Source organism: Cupressus sempervirens, chromosome 1 (genome assembly GCF_028749045.1).
Source record: "Cupressus sempervirens isolate cs-2001-9-10 chromosome 1, ASM2874904v1, whole genome shotgun sequence".
Classification (NCBI taxonomy): Eukaryota; Viridiplantae; Streptophyta; class Pinopsida; order Cupressales; family Cupressaceae; genus Cupressus; species Cupressus sempervirens.
Genome location: NC_143118.1, coordinates 561,447,427 through 561,465,061, shown reverse-complemented (window position 1 = coordinate 561,465,061; position 17,635 = coordinate 561,447,427).

Below are 17,635 nucleotides of genomic sequence, written 5' to 3'. Positions count from 1 at the left end.
GGAATGTAAGAATGTGCCTGGGCACCACATGGCAATGGGCCTAGGCTAGTGATGACATGATGGTGAGGTGGCCAACTATGTTAGTAGATGATGTGGCAAAAATAGGCCAATGATAGCTTGCCACATGGCACACGTCAGGCTTGGGTGGACTTAGGGAAGAGTAAAAAAATAATAATAAAACATTTTTGTTTTAATAATTTTAAAATTAACAAAATGGAAATGGTGTTCATTTGAAAAATTAAAGTTATAAATGAAAACTCTATAGTTGTTGAAAATTTTCAAATTTGTGCATTTAAATATGCAAAATTGGAATAGGGGCTTGATTTTCAAATGAGTACCAGAAGCCCAATTTTTCCTCAAAACATAGACTCCAATATATCATTGGAACTAGGAGAAATTGAATTTTTTGAATATGGAGCTATTTTTTGCACAAAATGCCACTAGTTCATGCTACAAGAGGTTTTATACCAGAGATTGATTTGTGTATTTTGAGGGGTGTTTTGATTATCCAGTTGTAGAATTCAGTGACAAAATATTTAAAACATATTTAGAATGTCTTATGGGTAGTATATTGCGGTTCTGTGATATTTTGGCTTTAATTTGATTAAAATTTGGCACAAAAATTAGTTATGATGTTGAATCAGATGTCTCAGATATTTCTTGTTGTTTGAAATCAAACATTGAGGATTTGATTCTGGTAGTTGAGGAGAGAGATTAGAGAGAGTCTTTTGATGGTAAAGAGAGGGAATTTCATGTGGGAAAATGTCAATTGCAAATTCAATCCAAGAATTGCCCTCTTGATATATAGTCTTTCTTTTCCTCTAAAAAAAGGTTGTTGGTTGGTTTTCAATTTCCAATTCGAGAACCTCTGCTAAGGCTGTGAAGGCCACATACCCAGCATTTCTGTTGTATTGAACAACAATTTATGTTTTATGTAGATAGTTCTTGTTTTTTAGGTGATTCATGAGTCATTTCTGTACATCTTTCATGTATTTGGTTTCAAGAAAAACAAATAAAGAGTAGCAAAGGGATTTAAATTTAGTTTGAATCATGTCTCTTGTTTATGTATCTATGATCTTTTCTAGTTTGTGATCAAAGAGTATAAATTGGGTTGAATTTCATTTAGAAATGTATGTGATTGAAATATCTTGCTGGTAGAACAAAGAGCCATGTAACTGCTTGATGTTTGTCACAGGGTTTGCAGATTTCATGAAAGGATTGTTTGAGTATGAGATTCATTCTGTAGCAGATGTCTATTCACAATGTAAAAGATAGATCAGGGATCTTGATGTAGGAATTATGTTAAAGATTTCCAAAAGGTGTATGGTTGTAATTCATTTAATTGCCTAATAGATAAGGCACTAATAAGAGATAGGATCATTAGGTTTTGTTGCTCATACTTGGGTCTTGCTATTATCAACATATTAAATCAATTTTCCTTTTTATTTTGAAAGCTATTCAAAGTTTAACCCACACTTAGCTTGCCATTTTCATGAGTTATGTTCTTAGCTATTTCATACTTGTGATTTCTTGGTTAAATATAGAAGAATTAGGGGTTTTGTTTGCTACTCTAGATTCTAATTATGCTCATTACACTGGTCACATAATTGGATCCTAAGAGGTTCACCCATATAGGTTTTAAAGAGCCTAAAGTGTAGAAGGAGTGTAGCCTTATAGTCGGCCCAGGTTCTTGGTAAATTGTGCCCATTATTGGAGATAGTTGTCAATAGACACATTCTTGTTTTGCATAGTTGGTTGTTTAAAATCTATTAAATTAGGAGCCTAAAAAATGTTGACTCTGCTGGGGACTATATTGAATCAAATTGAAGACAAACCTTGAGAATTTTAAAAGAAGAGATTCAATGCAACAGGAGAAGTGCATTAAAAAGTTTCAGTAGTAAGTTCTTTGATGTTCTTTCTAGTTTTCTTACTCCAAATCATGCACTGCAGTGAAGTTTTATCCATTTGCAATAGCAGCCTTGAGGTTGAATGTAGATTGTGTTGTTCTTAAGTTTCATTTTCAATCAGTTCAACTGGATCTTGTTTTCAAAGTGTTGTTGTAATTTCAGAGTCAAAATTGATCAAAAGTGTTTTCTCTCTTCTAAATGTATAACGATTTGCAAAATTCTACAAAGTGAAATTCTAGCTCATATCTTTCATGTATGATTTATGTTAAATCTTTTTCACAATCATGAGTGGTGACACCCTCTAAAAGGATCTCTATACCAGTGCAGATTGGTTATATGTATAAATTCTTTCAAAGAGTTTTTAGTTGAAATAGGCAAATCTAAAAGTTACGTGAATTTTTAAATAGAAAAAGAGAGTATATGAATTTCTGACCAATAAGTTTCAGAGTGTTGTTGATTTGTTGTCATAAGAATTTTTAATGATAAATGTGAATCACTATTGTGATTTCATTTTTCTCCTCAAGCAAATGGTGACTCTATAAGGATACGATTAGTGGTGTGAGGAATTGAGATCAGCACCAGGCCAACCAGTAGATCAATGTTTTCAGCAGCAACACTTGAGATATTTTATATTTTCATGTGATTCCCATTTCATGAAAGTGAGTTATACATATGTGTTCTCCATCGAGTGAAATTTAGCACAAAGAGGAGGAGAATGATTTGATAAGTTTTGTACATTTCACTGGATTAGTTTCAGCTTGTTATGATAAGTTTGTGAAATGTATAGTTTGAAGTGATTTATTGGTAGAAGGGTGTGGATTTGTTGCAAATTACAAGTCAGGATATGGTTGAATGAGGTTAAGATTTTTCGAGGATGTCAAGATTCATTTCATCTAAGGTGTAGACTGTTAGTAAATTTTTTAGACCTATTTCTACCAAGAGGTATATGCCATTAAATTTTAATGGTATTCATGGTTTCCCAAATGTCATTCCTACTGATGTTAGAAATAAATTGCCTAAGTTTAGTGGGAACCATCTTGTTTCAGCTAGTCATCATGTTGAGTTGTTCAGTGATTTGATGGGTGAGTATGACATTTCTCATGAGGACATGCACATGAAGTTATTTGTTCAAACCTTAGAAGGTGATGCTAGAGACTGGTTTTCAGTTTTACCAGCATGTTCTATTTCATCTTGGGGTTAGTTGCATTCCACTTTTATGGAGCAATTTGGAGAAAGGGTAAGCATATTTGATTCTTATGATAAGTTCTTGAAGATTAATATTGAGTGTGATGAACTTGTTCCACAATTTAATATCAGATTTGCAAAAGTTTTGAATGAAATCCTTGAGAGTTATAGAACAGATGATCAAATGTGTTTAGCTATATATTTTGATGCATTTGAAAAGAAAATGAATTATCTACTAAGGGATAAGGAACCACAGACATTATATCAGGCTTTTATGACCGCTAGAGATATTGAGAATAATATGAAGTATGGATTGATTAGAGGTCATTTTTTTATGAATGATTGCTGGTATAATGGTCATGAAAGAAAATTTGAATATGGTGTAGAAGCTTCAGCTTCAAATAAGCTTACCAATGCCCCTATTGTAATGAATAATCAGATTGAAATTTCAAATCGGAGTGTGTATGTAGAGAAGGGTGAGTCTATTGCAAATGAAGTTACACATGTTCCTGGTGTTATAGCAGTAAGAAATATTTTAGACATTGATAAGGTTCAACATTGCATTGATTTTATGAATCAAGGTTTAGTTACAATAATAAGTTATTCTCATGATAATCATATGTGTGATGATGTAACTAATGCTTCAAATTTTGAGGATGCTACATCTAAAACTTAGTCTTATGTAAGTAACAAGGCTGGGAGTTATCTCTTTGATCATGAACTTGATGTTGCTGATCTGATATGTGATGGAGAATATGAACTACACTTATTTCAGTCATAGTTAGAAGAACGAGGTTCACATGTTTGTAATGTTTCAGCAATAAATGGTAATATGGATTCACTTGATCAGTTAGAAAACCAAGAAATGATTTATCTTCTTCATAGATTGCATCATGTTGAGAACGTTATTAAATCTGAATTTGAAAGACAGTCATATCAATGTGAGTATGATGAAGCTGAAAGTCATCTTTCAAGTGATAATGAAGTTGGTGATCTAGTGTATTGTGAAGAAGCTTCATGTGAAGACAATGGCAAGACTTGTTGCTCAAGTCAATAAGAGGAGTGTGATAGTACATATGCATCTTCATGCGAATTAGATGTTGATTGGGAAGAAGAAAGTAATGACAGGAGTGAGTATTCTTAATTCAGTAAAGGTATGAGTTCCATTTCTAAATCTAAAAGTGAAGTTTCATTTCAAAGTTATACAAGTCAGCTAGATGTTGAAAGCTGTGAAGATTTGTCTACACAATATGAGGATAAAGAGGTTGTTTATAAGAATAGATTACCTAATTATGTAGATGAGTGTCTTGAGAATGAGTGTAGTGATGATTAGTATATGAGTGATCCTAAGATTAATGCATCGGCACCTATTGGTAAGATAAATGATGATTGGCTTGCAAGACATTTGAATCACCTACATGAAGACAATGAAAGTAACTTTGATTTATATTCTACATGTTTCATTGATGGAGTAGAAAGTGAGTCTGCATGTAGTCCTGATTTTTCTTCACATGCTGAAAAACTCCATGAAGACAAAATGGGTAATGGTTTTAAAGTGTATACTAACACTTTGTATGATGAAGATCCTGATGATGATCAGCTTATGTTTTTTCAAGATGTTCAACAAGGATCACTACATGGAGTTATTAACCTACTATTTGAAGAGAACTTTGAGTTTTCAAATTTAGTTGAGCTAGGTATAAATGATGATGAATTGTCATATTGCTATGAGAAATCAGTTTATTCTTCTCCTAGATGTGATAGTGAATATACTAATTAGCATTTTAATTGTGATTATGAGGACAAGGTGTCTGATGAGATGGTTATTGAAAATTTGCTTGCACATTTCAATGAGTCTTACGATGAACTCTCTGATGTGAAGACTAATCTATTTGCTGATTGTGAAGAACCATTTGAAGATCATGGATTAGGTTCAGATTTTGATGTTGATGACATGTGTGAGTACAAGTCAGAGTGTTCATTTGAGTATCATCCGGTTATACATAAGAATGCATATTTTCAAGGTATGTGCAACCTTTTTCCCCATGTTGAATATGATGCCTTCATATTTAAAGTTGATAGCATGCATAAGTCATTAAATGAAGAAGAGTTTCAATTTCAATCTAATATTTTTAACCATGCTGATCAGAACTTTCATAATGAGCAAGTTGTAGAAGATGAATTTAGTTTTTACATGCATTATGAAAGTGAAGGTGTTGATTTCATTTTGCCAAGTGATTTGTTTCATGATGCTAATCTAATTGATGAAATTGCTAGAAGTAATTTCAGTTTACCTCATAAGGAAAGGAATGAAAATCAAGTGTATGATAGAGGTAAACAATTTTGTTGAGGTTTGATGGCCCAAGGCAATTGTGTGTACGTAATAGTAGTGGTAGTTGTCTCTTTCTTTCAATAAAGCTATTTGATAGAATTTTTTGAAGTCAGGTGTGTGGTCTACTTCTACCAAAGATCTAAAATCTTGCCATGCCCACAAGGGGCATGCATCCCAAAATAGAGCCACTGTTGGCGCTCAAAATTGTAGCTTGAATTTTGAGCACTATTGAGAAAATTGAGCCCTATTAATGCTTTTAAGTGAGATTGTACCCGGCTGTACCTTTGAGGCCCCTAAGGTGTTTAATGTTTCTAAAACCCTCCATTCAATGCATTTAAGTTCTCCATGATGATAAATTGATATTCTGAGTCATTTGGCAAAGTCTTGTTTTGGTAATGTCAAATCTACATTTTCACCTATGTCAGATAGTGACAGGAAGCTATGTTTTCCATTGAATATCTCGCACCCACAAATGTTTTGTGACCCACCACTTTGAGAGTGTTTAGTGTCCATATCAAAGAACCTATGTTTCATATTTTGAGTCATTTTGAGTTTGTTTGATTAGGTTTTGAATCCTTCAAAGTTGGTCAGATACTATTTTCATGCATTTGTACTTTGCACATAATTCTAGAAGGCCTTGTTTGACTAGTTATAACTTTTGACTTGTTGACCAAAATGTTGAAATTCTTATTACATTGTATTGTAGTTGTCAAAAGCTTGTTATGTTTCGAGTTTCAACTTATGAGGAATCCATTTGCACAAATCAATTTCTTGTCATTCGTTTCAATCAGCAAATCCAAGTAGTCTACTTTGATCGCTTGCCATCTACACCCAATTATTCATTGTGAGCCCAATTCATAGATCCATACTCTACTCATGAAAAAGAACCAATGCCACAATTTTTGTTTTCCTAAGTGTCCATCTACCCAGTTTTCAAAGCCAAATCCAAACCCAGTTTGTTGTTTTTTGATTTGTTTACTTGCAGGTGATTCTGAAAGGTCAACTTTGATGGTTAATATATTTTGACCCTGAATTTTTCATGAGACAAGATTTGACAGGGTGCAAGTATGTAGAACAAATATTTAGTGTACCAATTTTTAGAGCCTGGTCAGAGGTTTGGGTCATTTTCAAAGGTAGATAGAGGACCCTTTGGCATTAAATTCATAGTTTGCAAGAGGTGGGTAAATGTGTTTTAACAATCAAATTAATGCTTGAAATCAATTCTAGTCAATATTAAAAGGTTAATGGATCATTTTGAAGGTTCAGTTGTCTAGAAAAAAAAAAAATTTAGTCGGACCCACTTTGGGGCCCGACTGATTATGTCAGATTATGAAGAAAGACAAAAGGGACATAATGAATCATGAAGGAAAAAGGGTGTGAACTTGATAATTGAACTTATTCCAAGTTTTCAATAGATTTTTCAAAATAGAAAAGCATTCCCTTGACATGTAATCCTAACGACCCATTTCTCCACATAAACCAAGGGAAATGTTGTGCTAAGCCTAAAGAGTTTCATGTTAAGAAAGAGATTGGTGCTGGATTTAAAAAAAGGGGGGCCAACGCATGGGAAGAAACTTTAGATTAGTTTAAATATTGATTCAATTATCCTGATGAGAATGACTTTAATTTAAATATGCCTTGCCCCTAGTAGTTCATACAATATGAACCTTTGTATTCCCCAGTAGTGCATAGTATGGCAATGAATCTATTGAAAATTAATCTATCAGACTTAAATGGGATGGTCTTTATAGTTCAATAGTTTATATGCATAAGTTGTCATGAGCAGGGGTATACTTCTCAGAGGTCTATGCAAATGGAGGAATCCACGCATGCATAGAACCCAAAGTCCATGAACATGCCATAGAGTAGTTATCAAAGCATCCCATGCAAGTCTATGAGAAGACCTCACGTATTCAACAATAGGATGCACACATGCTATGACATTTAAAAGCAACACATGCATGAGGATTTCAAATGTGGAAGCTGTGGCAAGAAAATTGAAGCTTTAGGTGAGTTTAAAAGAAGCCTATTAAATAAGAAGGAACCCACCTACGCAATATAGAAGGGTGGGAGCAGTGGTTTGAAGAGTTTCTTCAGCAAAAATGCCATCTTAAAGGAGCTCCATGCGAAGCAAACACTGCGAGCACAGTACATAGACACTAAAGAGATAAAAATTTCAGTGGGCACTTGGAATGTTGCTGGTTGACTCCCACTAGTTGATCTGGACATTGAATAACAACTAGATATTAAAGAGCCAATAGATTTATAAGGAAGATTGCCCCTATTTGGAAAGTAGTAGAGGCAGATGAAGTCACCTAATGTAAAAGGTAGAGCATTCGTGGAGTCGACTTTAAAAGGAAGAATCCCCCAAGCTCTCATTGATGAAAGCAAAGAAGTTTAAAACCGTAGCATAGAAGACACACGCGTCATGCAAGCACTGTTAGAAGAGAACTCGATGTTAAAGGACACCCATGTAAGAGTCTAAGGATTCCCATGGCTTTGACAGGAGTTTTGGGGACATTCAAGCCACTCAATGAAGGCTCACGACAGTAAGGATTGGGGTTTCACATTGCATTTTAAGAGAAATATAACACGTGAATACATATGGAGTAGTGTCATAAGGAAATGACACCCACAACTAGAAGCAAAAAGACCCTACGTTAAACAAGGCTTGAGTAGAGCCAACAAGAAATGTTAAATAAAGGAGTCATGGTGTTCAAGTAAGAAGTGTTTGAAACAAAATCCACGCCTATCCAAGGAATTTGAATTGAAAATAAAGACATCACACAAGATACCAATAGAAGTCACAAATGGAAGCGAGGCAATGAAATACCAAAAGGGCATTGAGAAAAATAATATCCCACATGCTCTATGCGGGGAAATAAAAAGTATTTAAATACTATTCATCTCACTAAGCATAGTGCCTTAAGAAAGGCACCTTTTGAAAGGCAGTGCCCATGTGAGGGGCCCCACTGGTGTGACCTTAGTTGGATCCGACCATGGAGAAATTTTAAATGAAAGTTCAAAGACTCTGATGTGGACCCATGCAACGCGATCGTGCCACGTGGGAGATCGTGTGGTGGGGGAATACCTGCAAAACCAAAATGCTCACTGTTTAAGCAATGCATGCATGTGGAATTTAGACAAGTGGAAGTGGGTCCCACTTGCAGATGACATGGCACTAGAAAAAAAATAAAACAATAGATGCACAAGATGCCACCACGTGGCACATCCTACGACCAGCGCTTCCCCGCTTCATGGAAGTGCTCAATGGATAAGGAATGCAGGAATGCACCTAGGCACCACGTGGTAGTGGGCCAAGCCTAGTGATGACATGATGGCGAGGTGGCCAATTGTGTTAGTAGATGATGTGGCAAAAATAGGCCAATGATAGCTTGCCACATGGCACACGTCAAGCCTGGGTGGACTTAGGGAAGAGTAAAAAAATAATAATAAAACATTTTTGTTTTAATATTTTTGAAATTAACAAAATTGCAATGGTGTTCATTTGAAAAATTAAAGTTATAAATGAAAAATCTATAGTTTATACTATATAGTTTTTTAAAATTTTCAAATTTGTGCATTTAAATATGCAAAACTAAAACGGGAGCTTGATTTTCAAATGCTTACCAGAGGCCCAATTTTTAATCAAAACATAGACTCCAATATACCATTGGAACTAGGAGAAATTGAATTTTTTGAATATGGAGTTATTTTTTGCACAGAATGCCACTGGTTCATGCTACATGAGGTTTTATATCAAAGATTAATTTGTGTGTTTTGAGGGGTGTTTTGATTATCTAGTTGTAGAATTTAGTCAGAAAACATTTAAAACATATTCAAAAGGTCTTATAGGCAATATATTGTGGTTCTGTGATGTTTTGGCTTCAATTTGATTAAAATTTGGCACCAAAATCAGTTATGATGTTGAATCCGATGTCTCAGATATTTCTTACTTTTTGAAATCAAATGTTGAGGATTTGATTCTGGCAGTTGAGGAGAGAGAGTCTTTTCATGGAAAATAGAGGGAATTTCATGTGGACAGATGTCAATTGCAAATTCAATCCGAGAATTGCCCTCTTGATATATATTCTTTCTTTTCCTCTGATATATACTAATTAATTAATTGATTCATCTTCTCAAACTATGAGAATTCTTAATTTTGTAAGTTCTATTTTCCACTTCTAATTTCTATTTTACTAATTTTCATTTGTGTAGATATATGAATTTTTTATTCAAATATTCCACCTAGCCTTGACATGTGGACATGATGCATCATAGATTCCCTCCTCACACTTGGCTAAAATATTTCATATTTGATATATTTTATTACTTACACATGTCTATTATAAGATGCCATCATCATAGAATCTTATTTTTGGCATCTTGTGTCATATGTGTCATCGATATTCTAAGGAATATCATGCCAAGTTGCACATTTGCATTGACAAGTGTCCATCCTCTCATTCATTTCTCTCCTCTTGCATGTTGGCTATAAATTGAGCCACATTACTCTCATTTTCAATCCCTTAGGGCTCATTTGGCTAAAGCAATAGGAATACGTATTCTAGATTTATTAATCTAAGAATACAAAATGAGAATATGTATTCTTATTCTCTTTGGTTCACTAGGATTTTGATGGGGAATATGTTTATTTGATGTTTGGTTGTGTAAAATTAGAATAGGAATAAGATTATTTTCAACATCTAATTCATACAAATATTCATCCAAAAAAAAAAAAACCCATCATCACAGTCTTGAAAATCAAAGGACATAGATGTAAACTTCAATATTCTTGAACCATAATAACCATTAATTTTTTTTATTGAACTTCATACACCCAATAGTTGCAAGTAAGGTTTCTTTAATATTAGAGGAACCTGTATGATCTACAGTAATATACTTTGGTAATCTGATCTCAATCCCTTTAAATTTCACTCTCAAATTTTCATTTCCAAATCAAAAAGTTGTTCAAGCTCAAAATATTTTAAGTGGAAGGGGTGGAAATGGAGCTTTTAGATAGAATAAGAAAGGTTCTTGAATCCAAACTGCTCTCAATCTAGCTAGAATGAGGGATTGTCAGATTCTGACCTTCTCTCAAACTAAATTTCATCTATCAATTCTAAAACTATTCAAGCACTCTCACAGAAATTTTTTTTAATGTAAATGTCACACCCCCAAAAAATACAATCCAAAACATGGATTATGAATTTGAAGCATGTTTCTTATTTCTTACGATTATTTGTTCTGTTTGATACACCAACTTGGTATAAATTTGTCGTATAAATTCTATAAACATATATAAAAATTAGAAATATATCTAATTAAAAATATGTTTGTCTGTGTGATACACTTGTTACTCTCATCTGCTCAGAAGTCAAACCCATGGAAGCTTGAGTTTAAGGAAAATGAGCAGAACCTTGAGTGCCAAAAATGAGTGGCACAATTTTCACAGACTTGATTTTTTTTTAACAAATTAAAAAAGTGGAATAGGAATAATTATTCCAATTCCACCTATTTAGGTGGAATTGAGATACTCATATTTTTGGGCATAAATGGAATACGTATTCCTATTGTATTCTTATTCCCAATTCCTAGCTCATGCACCCAAATAGAGCATTCAAAGATATCAAGAATAGATAGATGCCTATTTCAATCATATTCCCCTTCCTAAATGGGCCCTTAGAGTCTTCAACATCTTGATCTCTTAGAATCCATTAGGCTCCAAATCACTTTTCTAGTATTCTCAATAGAATCATCTCATCAGTAGGTTTTGCTTTCAATTGTGTGTATTATAGGCAATTGGAGCTACATCAAATGGAGAATAAAGAAGGACATGAGAGCTATAGCTAAAAGAGGGAGTTTTACATATGCCACTTTCTTCATTTTGGTTTTCTTTTATGGTATATTAGAAGGGTTTTAGCATATGTTTATTGAGTTTTGTGATTTCTCATAGTATACTAGATATTAACCTTTTTTCTAGTCCTATAGAAACAAATGTTTATGTATGGGTAGCTAAAAAGGTGCTTTCCTTAGTCAACCCCCATTTTTTTGATTTCCACCTCCGCAAGTAGTTGTTACAAAAAATGTCTTGTATATGTGTGTATGTGTGTATTCTAGCTTTGTAGATCTAGAATGTAAAAGTTCTAAGAATATACTATATGAGTGAAACTCTAGCATGTAAGTGTGCATGTATATAAATGTATGAAGGTGCAAAGAATCAAATTTGAAACATGATGTAAAAATCATACCAAGCCCCCAAGGATAAAGTATTCTAACCATCTTTGAGATCCCTTTGTAACTCCATGTTTTAAATATCCACCTTTGATGATGAATAATAATAACCTCACTTTGAAATGAAGAATAAGAAACCAAGCCTTTTTTTTCACCTTGAAATTTCCTTAAGTTAGATTGGGATGTCCACATGTTCTTTCTTCTTACTCCTCTAATATCATATCATGTCATGTTATTTTTAAATGAGGGACTAAATGGCTTTTTATAGGAGACTTTGTGAAATTTCTCTAAAAGAGCCAACTGTACAAGTGACATTTGAATAGGAGTGTTAAACATCTTAGAGCTCTTAATCAACAAAAAGCACATGACTAGGTTAACCTAGGTTGACCTAATCTAGACTATGTTGACCTAGGTTTACCTAGTCTAGAAGGTTGACCTTTAGGGTCTTCTTATCTAGATTCTAGACTAGTAGGCGTGAGAGAAAGAACAAGTGTATTAGACTATCATCCAAAGATTTGATTTGGGATTTTTAGGTTCTAAAAAGAGTAGATACTCATAAATTAAGTCCTAATGTAGTTATTGTGTGAATAAAGAGTGAAATCAAAAAGGATTTGTTAGGTCCTAACTTAGTTACCTAGAAGACAAAGGAGAAAAGAAGTAACGTGTGTACTCAAGGTATGAATATGGAATAAAAAAATACTAAAGAGGAGCTAAAAGGTATTAAATCAACATGCATTCAATTTAAGATGGTACATTTAGCCACCACTTTAGCAAGATATGACACTAAATTCATATGAAAGTTAAAGTAAGAAAACATAACCATAACTTGTAAAAAGGATGTAGCAAAGTCCATATGTGCAACTCATACAAGAAAACATTAGTGACCAAATCCTACAAAACTAGGAGTTGGTGAAAAAAAGAAAATTCACCTAGTTTTTTCTATAGGAGAATGATGAATCTTGTAGATAGTCATGCCCCCCTTGTTTTGGCTTACTCATTTAGAAAATGTGAAATGAGGGATCACACTATATGTAACAAATTGTAGATAAAATATGGTAAAATCAAACCTCCAAAACACTACTATATGAACTGTAAATTCTTTAAGAGGGTTTTGAAATGTTATGTTACTTAATCTTGATTCTAATTCCTACAAGAGTGAAGAACTAGATTAATCAAGCTCAAGATATGATAGAAAGAGTGAATAGGTGCAAGATTAATTTTTTTTTAAACATACCCAAAATATAACCTAAAATTATGTTATATAAGTCCAACTTACGATTTGAAAGCTCATTTTTCACCTTGTTCTTGAAGGAGAGAAGAAGAAGGAAGAAAGATGCCAAATACTAAGACACTACATTCCACATAGATGGAAATGCTCCAATAGGATGTACTGGATGAATCTTTGCTTGAGGAGGTAAGCATCAAAACTATACTTTGCATCATTTTGTGTCTTTCTTCTTATTTTTTCTTTCATAGATGTAGAATCTAGTGATAGATATGATATTTAGGGTCCTAAGGAGAGGTTGACCTAGTCCTATGGTGTTCTAGAGTTTCTTAGTGTTATGTCAACATTGTCCAAATGTAGGTTGACCTAGTCCACTAAAAGTCAACCTAGTCTCTAGAGGAATCAACCTAGTCTTAACAAAGTTGACCTAGTCTAGTTGTAGACTAGGTTGGTTCCAAAGTCGGATATGTAGGAGTAATAGATCTCCCATTCAATGTAGGTACAAGATCCTCTAGTCATGAGGGAGAACTATATATCTGATGTGATTACAAACATTTGAGAGCATATTTGGGATCTGATAGCAGTTGATGTTTAGATACTTTAGGATACCAACTTAGACTGGGTAGCATAGTAACTATAGGTGAGATTCCACAGGGGTATACTACTTTCATTTATGGAGAGATGGGATGAGAATACATGCTCATTCCATTTACTATCCGGAGAGATGATAGTGACCTTATAGGATGTATACTTGATTCTATGCTTACTAGTGCATGGACTAACAATGAGAGCCCAAGGTCACAAGAAATAGGAAGAGATTAGGATAGATTTTGGGTATTGTATGAGTATACCATACAAAGAGAGATAGAGACTAGACCAAGTACACCTAAAGGGCATCATACTTGGGCAAGTGCCTCTTCTGAGGAATATGATGTTGTGTGTCCCTACCACTATTGTCATACTCAACACAAAGTGTACAATGTTTGTTACTCCTCTTACACATATAGTTAGACATATTGGGGGGGGGGGGGGCGGGGGGAGAGAGAGAGAGAGAGAGAGAGAGAGTCAATAGTATATGCATGGGAACAAAGCATGATAACACAACTATACTATGAGCTAGGGAAGTTTGTAATATGTAAATGGTCTAATCTTAAAAAATGTACACTTTTATAGCTGTGGGCCTTTAAGCACTTTTTGTGTACTAGGCTATTTGTAAGGAAACTTACCAATAAAGAATATAACCGTTTCCACATAACCCATAATAGATCTAAAATAAACACGGAATTAAAATCCACATGCAAGAGAATAGACAACATACCCATAAAATGTGACACAAGATATACCCTGGGAAACCCTCATTGAGGGAAAAACTCAGCCTCCAAAAGCATCCATCATCATATATTATTCAGCAAAATAACCATTGTCATACAACCATGGAAGCCTTCATGGCCATAGCCACAACTGAGCAAACTATGTGAACAAGCATGAATCCACACATCCCATGCCATGCTTCCAACCTTCACAAATGCTCCCTTGGCTAACCTGTCAAGCCTTGTCCTGCTCGACTCTTGCCTTTTGTCTTCTTCTTGTCACTCTTTTTTCTCTCTCTACAACAACTACCCTTGTGGCTGCTTATATAGTGGCAAGTCCCCACAAAACCACCAAGTGGTATTACATAAACCATGTGCTAAAACCATGTGCTACCTAACCCACTGACCCCACATTTAATATTGGGCATTTAATTCCTTTCCCCAATATTAAATAATTACATGAAATATTTTCACAATGTTATAATACAACTCATCAAGAATATTTCCATGGGAATCTTTACATGTTGCACGTCCATCTAGGCACAACATTACATAATAAAAAATAAAACAATAAAATAACAATATTATGCAATGTGTGCAACACCCATTATCTCAACAATCTCCCACTTGTTGTATACATTGCATAGGGTCAATCCGTAGCCACATAAATGAAAAGGGAGCAATCCCTCCCAGCACATCCACCATCATGGATCAAAATACACCAAGTGCTCCATCCTGATACTCGCAACAAAATCAAAGTATCCCATCATCTCAAACATGAATGATCTGACCTCCTATTATGCCAATCCCACTGGACATACATAGAAGCCATCCAAAGAGAAAACCACCCACCTGTACATTAGAAGATCATAAAATCCTGTACCAACTGAAATTCAAGCACAAATAACCTAATCCAAAGGTAATCACATGTATCCGTAGTTGTCAAAATATCCATAGCTGAAATAGCACCCACAGCAAAGTTCCAAACCCATCCAACTATCCATACCTCAAAGTATAACAAGTGAATCTTATATCACCGACATATCCAATCTGCAACCTGCAATCACAAGCCCTCAGAGCAATACCTGCCCATATATACCAAGAAGCTCCCCACTGCAAAAGATAATGTCAAATCTATAACCAATCCACTCAACACATCCCAAAGAAGTGAATCCATGTAGTATCAAGGACAATCCACAATACATAAACCCAATATCCTGCAAGAAAAACTCTCATAACAAGTCTCCAATGTTCTCCCAAGTTCACCACAACCAACAAAGGAAAGAGATAAAGAAATAACCATGTCATATCACACATGACATACATGAGCACAAACCAGTGATCACAATCTCCAACCAATCTCAAATCAATGTAGGCAAAACTGAACATCCAAGAAGATAACCAAGACTAGAGAAACCATGCAAATCATAACCTGTATCATGTCCTTCTATACACACCTCTAGATGTAAACTGTGAAAGTATGATCTCCTCCATAAAACCCTAACAAGAAGCCTCAACAACACCCAAACCATATCATATAACTAATCATGGATGTAAGCCTCTCACAAGAAGATCAAACTCAATAAACCATTCCTAAACCAAGGAATAACCATTCCTAATCCAAGGAAAATGCCCAATATAAAACCATCTCCCAAACTCAACCAGCATAACAACATATGCACATGGATATAACCAATGCTAACCATCTCTCAAATGAACCCACCAGAACTAACTCATGTACCATAGTTCAAGATCCATATCCATGAAAGACAAGCATAAATATAATGCAACTGAGAGAAACAATGGGCTATACCTCTCAAGTAGAAAAATGCCAAGTAGACCAAGAGTGGGGAATGAGAATGCTCATCAAGATACCCACTCCAACCAAGACTCATCTAAGAACAATCTCCTCTCAAGTCCATATCAGGTGACTGCCCCTCGAACTTCTTGCTGAAACCATCAACCGTCCCAAAAATCTTCTCTAATCCAAGAGAAATCAGCATCACCACCATCTCTAAGTATCCATGAGTACCTTTAACCAATCAATCCATGCCAAATCCAAATGCAACATAGCAATATCATGAAGTATCCAGCTTATGATCAGTGTACTCAATACCAAAAGATCAATGTCAAAGTTCCAACCATGGCCTCAGGAACATAAACATGACAACATGATCTTACCATCTCAACTAAAGAGATAACATGCTCCATATGAACGTACCATAACATGTCACAACTCTAAATGTGTATCAAGAGTATACCATGACATAATAATGAAACTATCCTCATACCAAGGATAACATGCCAAATAAAAAGCATAAACCACACCTTTGCCAAGAACCCTACGAGTCCTCAAGATGCAACCATCTCCACACACCATGAAGAAACCATCTCCACATATCAGGAAGAACCATCTCCACATACCATGAAGATAACCAAGAACTCCATGAGTCATCAAGATCTAACCATCTTCACACACCATTAAGATAACAAGTGTACCATGCAAATGTCAAAGATGCTTCTGCAACAACATGATCTAAGACAAACCTCCAACATCTGCAAACACTCAATAAATATATCAATGCCAACAAAACTCCCACTCAATCATGGTACCAAGTCACCTATTGCATCATAAAATCCATCCTCTCCAAACCAAGAAGATATAAACCAAACCAGGAACTAATCCTGCACTGTCACCTCATCATTGTCACAAGCTCCCACTAAACCATGTATCCAAGCTATCCATGACATCATGATGAAAACCCATCCTCTAACCATGAGAATCAACCAAGGCATCAAACCATCAAAGAACTCAAAGTGCACATTATGAGCTCCTCAAAAGAAACCAAATAACCATGATCCTCAACCAAGAAGATATACCACCATAACCAAATCAGAAAATCTAAGCTAATGAACATCAAGGATGTACCTGTATATCCAATCAGGTCATGCCAAAATCCATGACACCATGATCACATCCATGAACTGAGCATCTGGCTCTCAAAGTGTCCAACTTATTAGCATAAAATAGGCAACCACAATCTTCTACCATGACTATACCTGGTAACAACATCTCATCCCTTCTACATGAAGAAATCAGCAAATCATGTGACTCAGGGCATAGACAACCCAAATCAAAGCCACCAATCTGAATATGCATCAATAATGAAAGATCAATGGGCAAAGACAACCCATAACCAAGCTATAAATGCAACCTGTAAGTATAGACCGCTTACAACACTGCACAACTTGTAGACCCAACAAGTCATCATGCATATCCAAACCAAACACTGATAACCATATCATCATGAGACCAAACTGAAATATGAACTGAGTATACAATGACATCAAAACTTAAATCTCCAATGCCATAAACTCACAATGTTACCATAGTCAAAATATATCTATAAGTTGTTCAGATAAATATATCACCAAATAAATT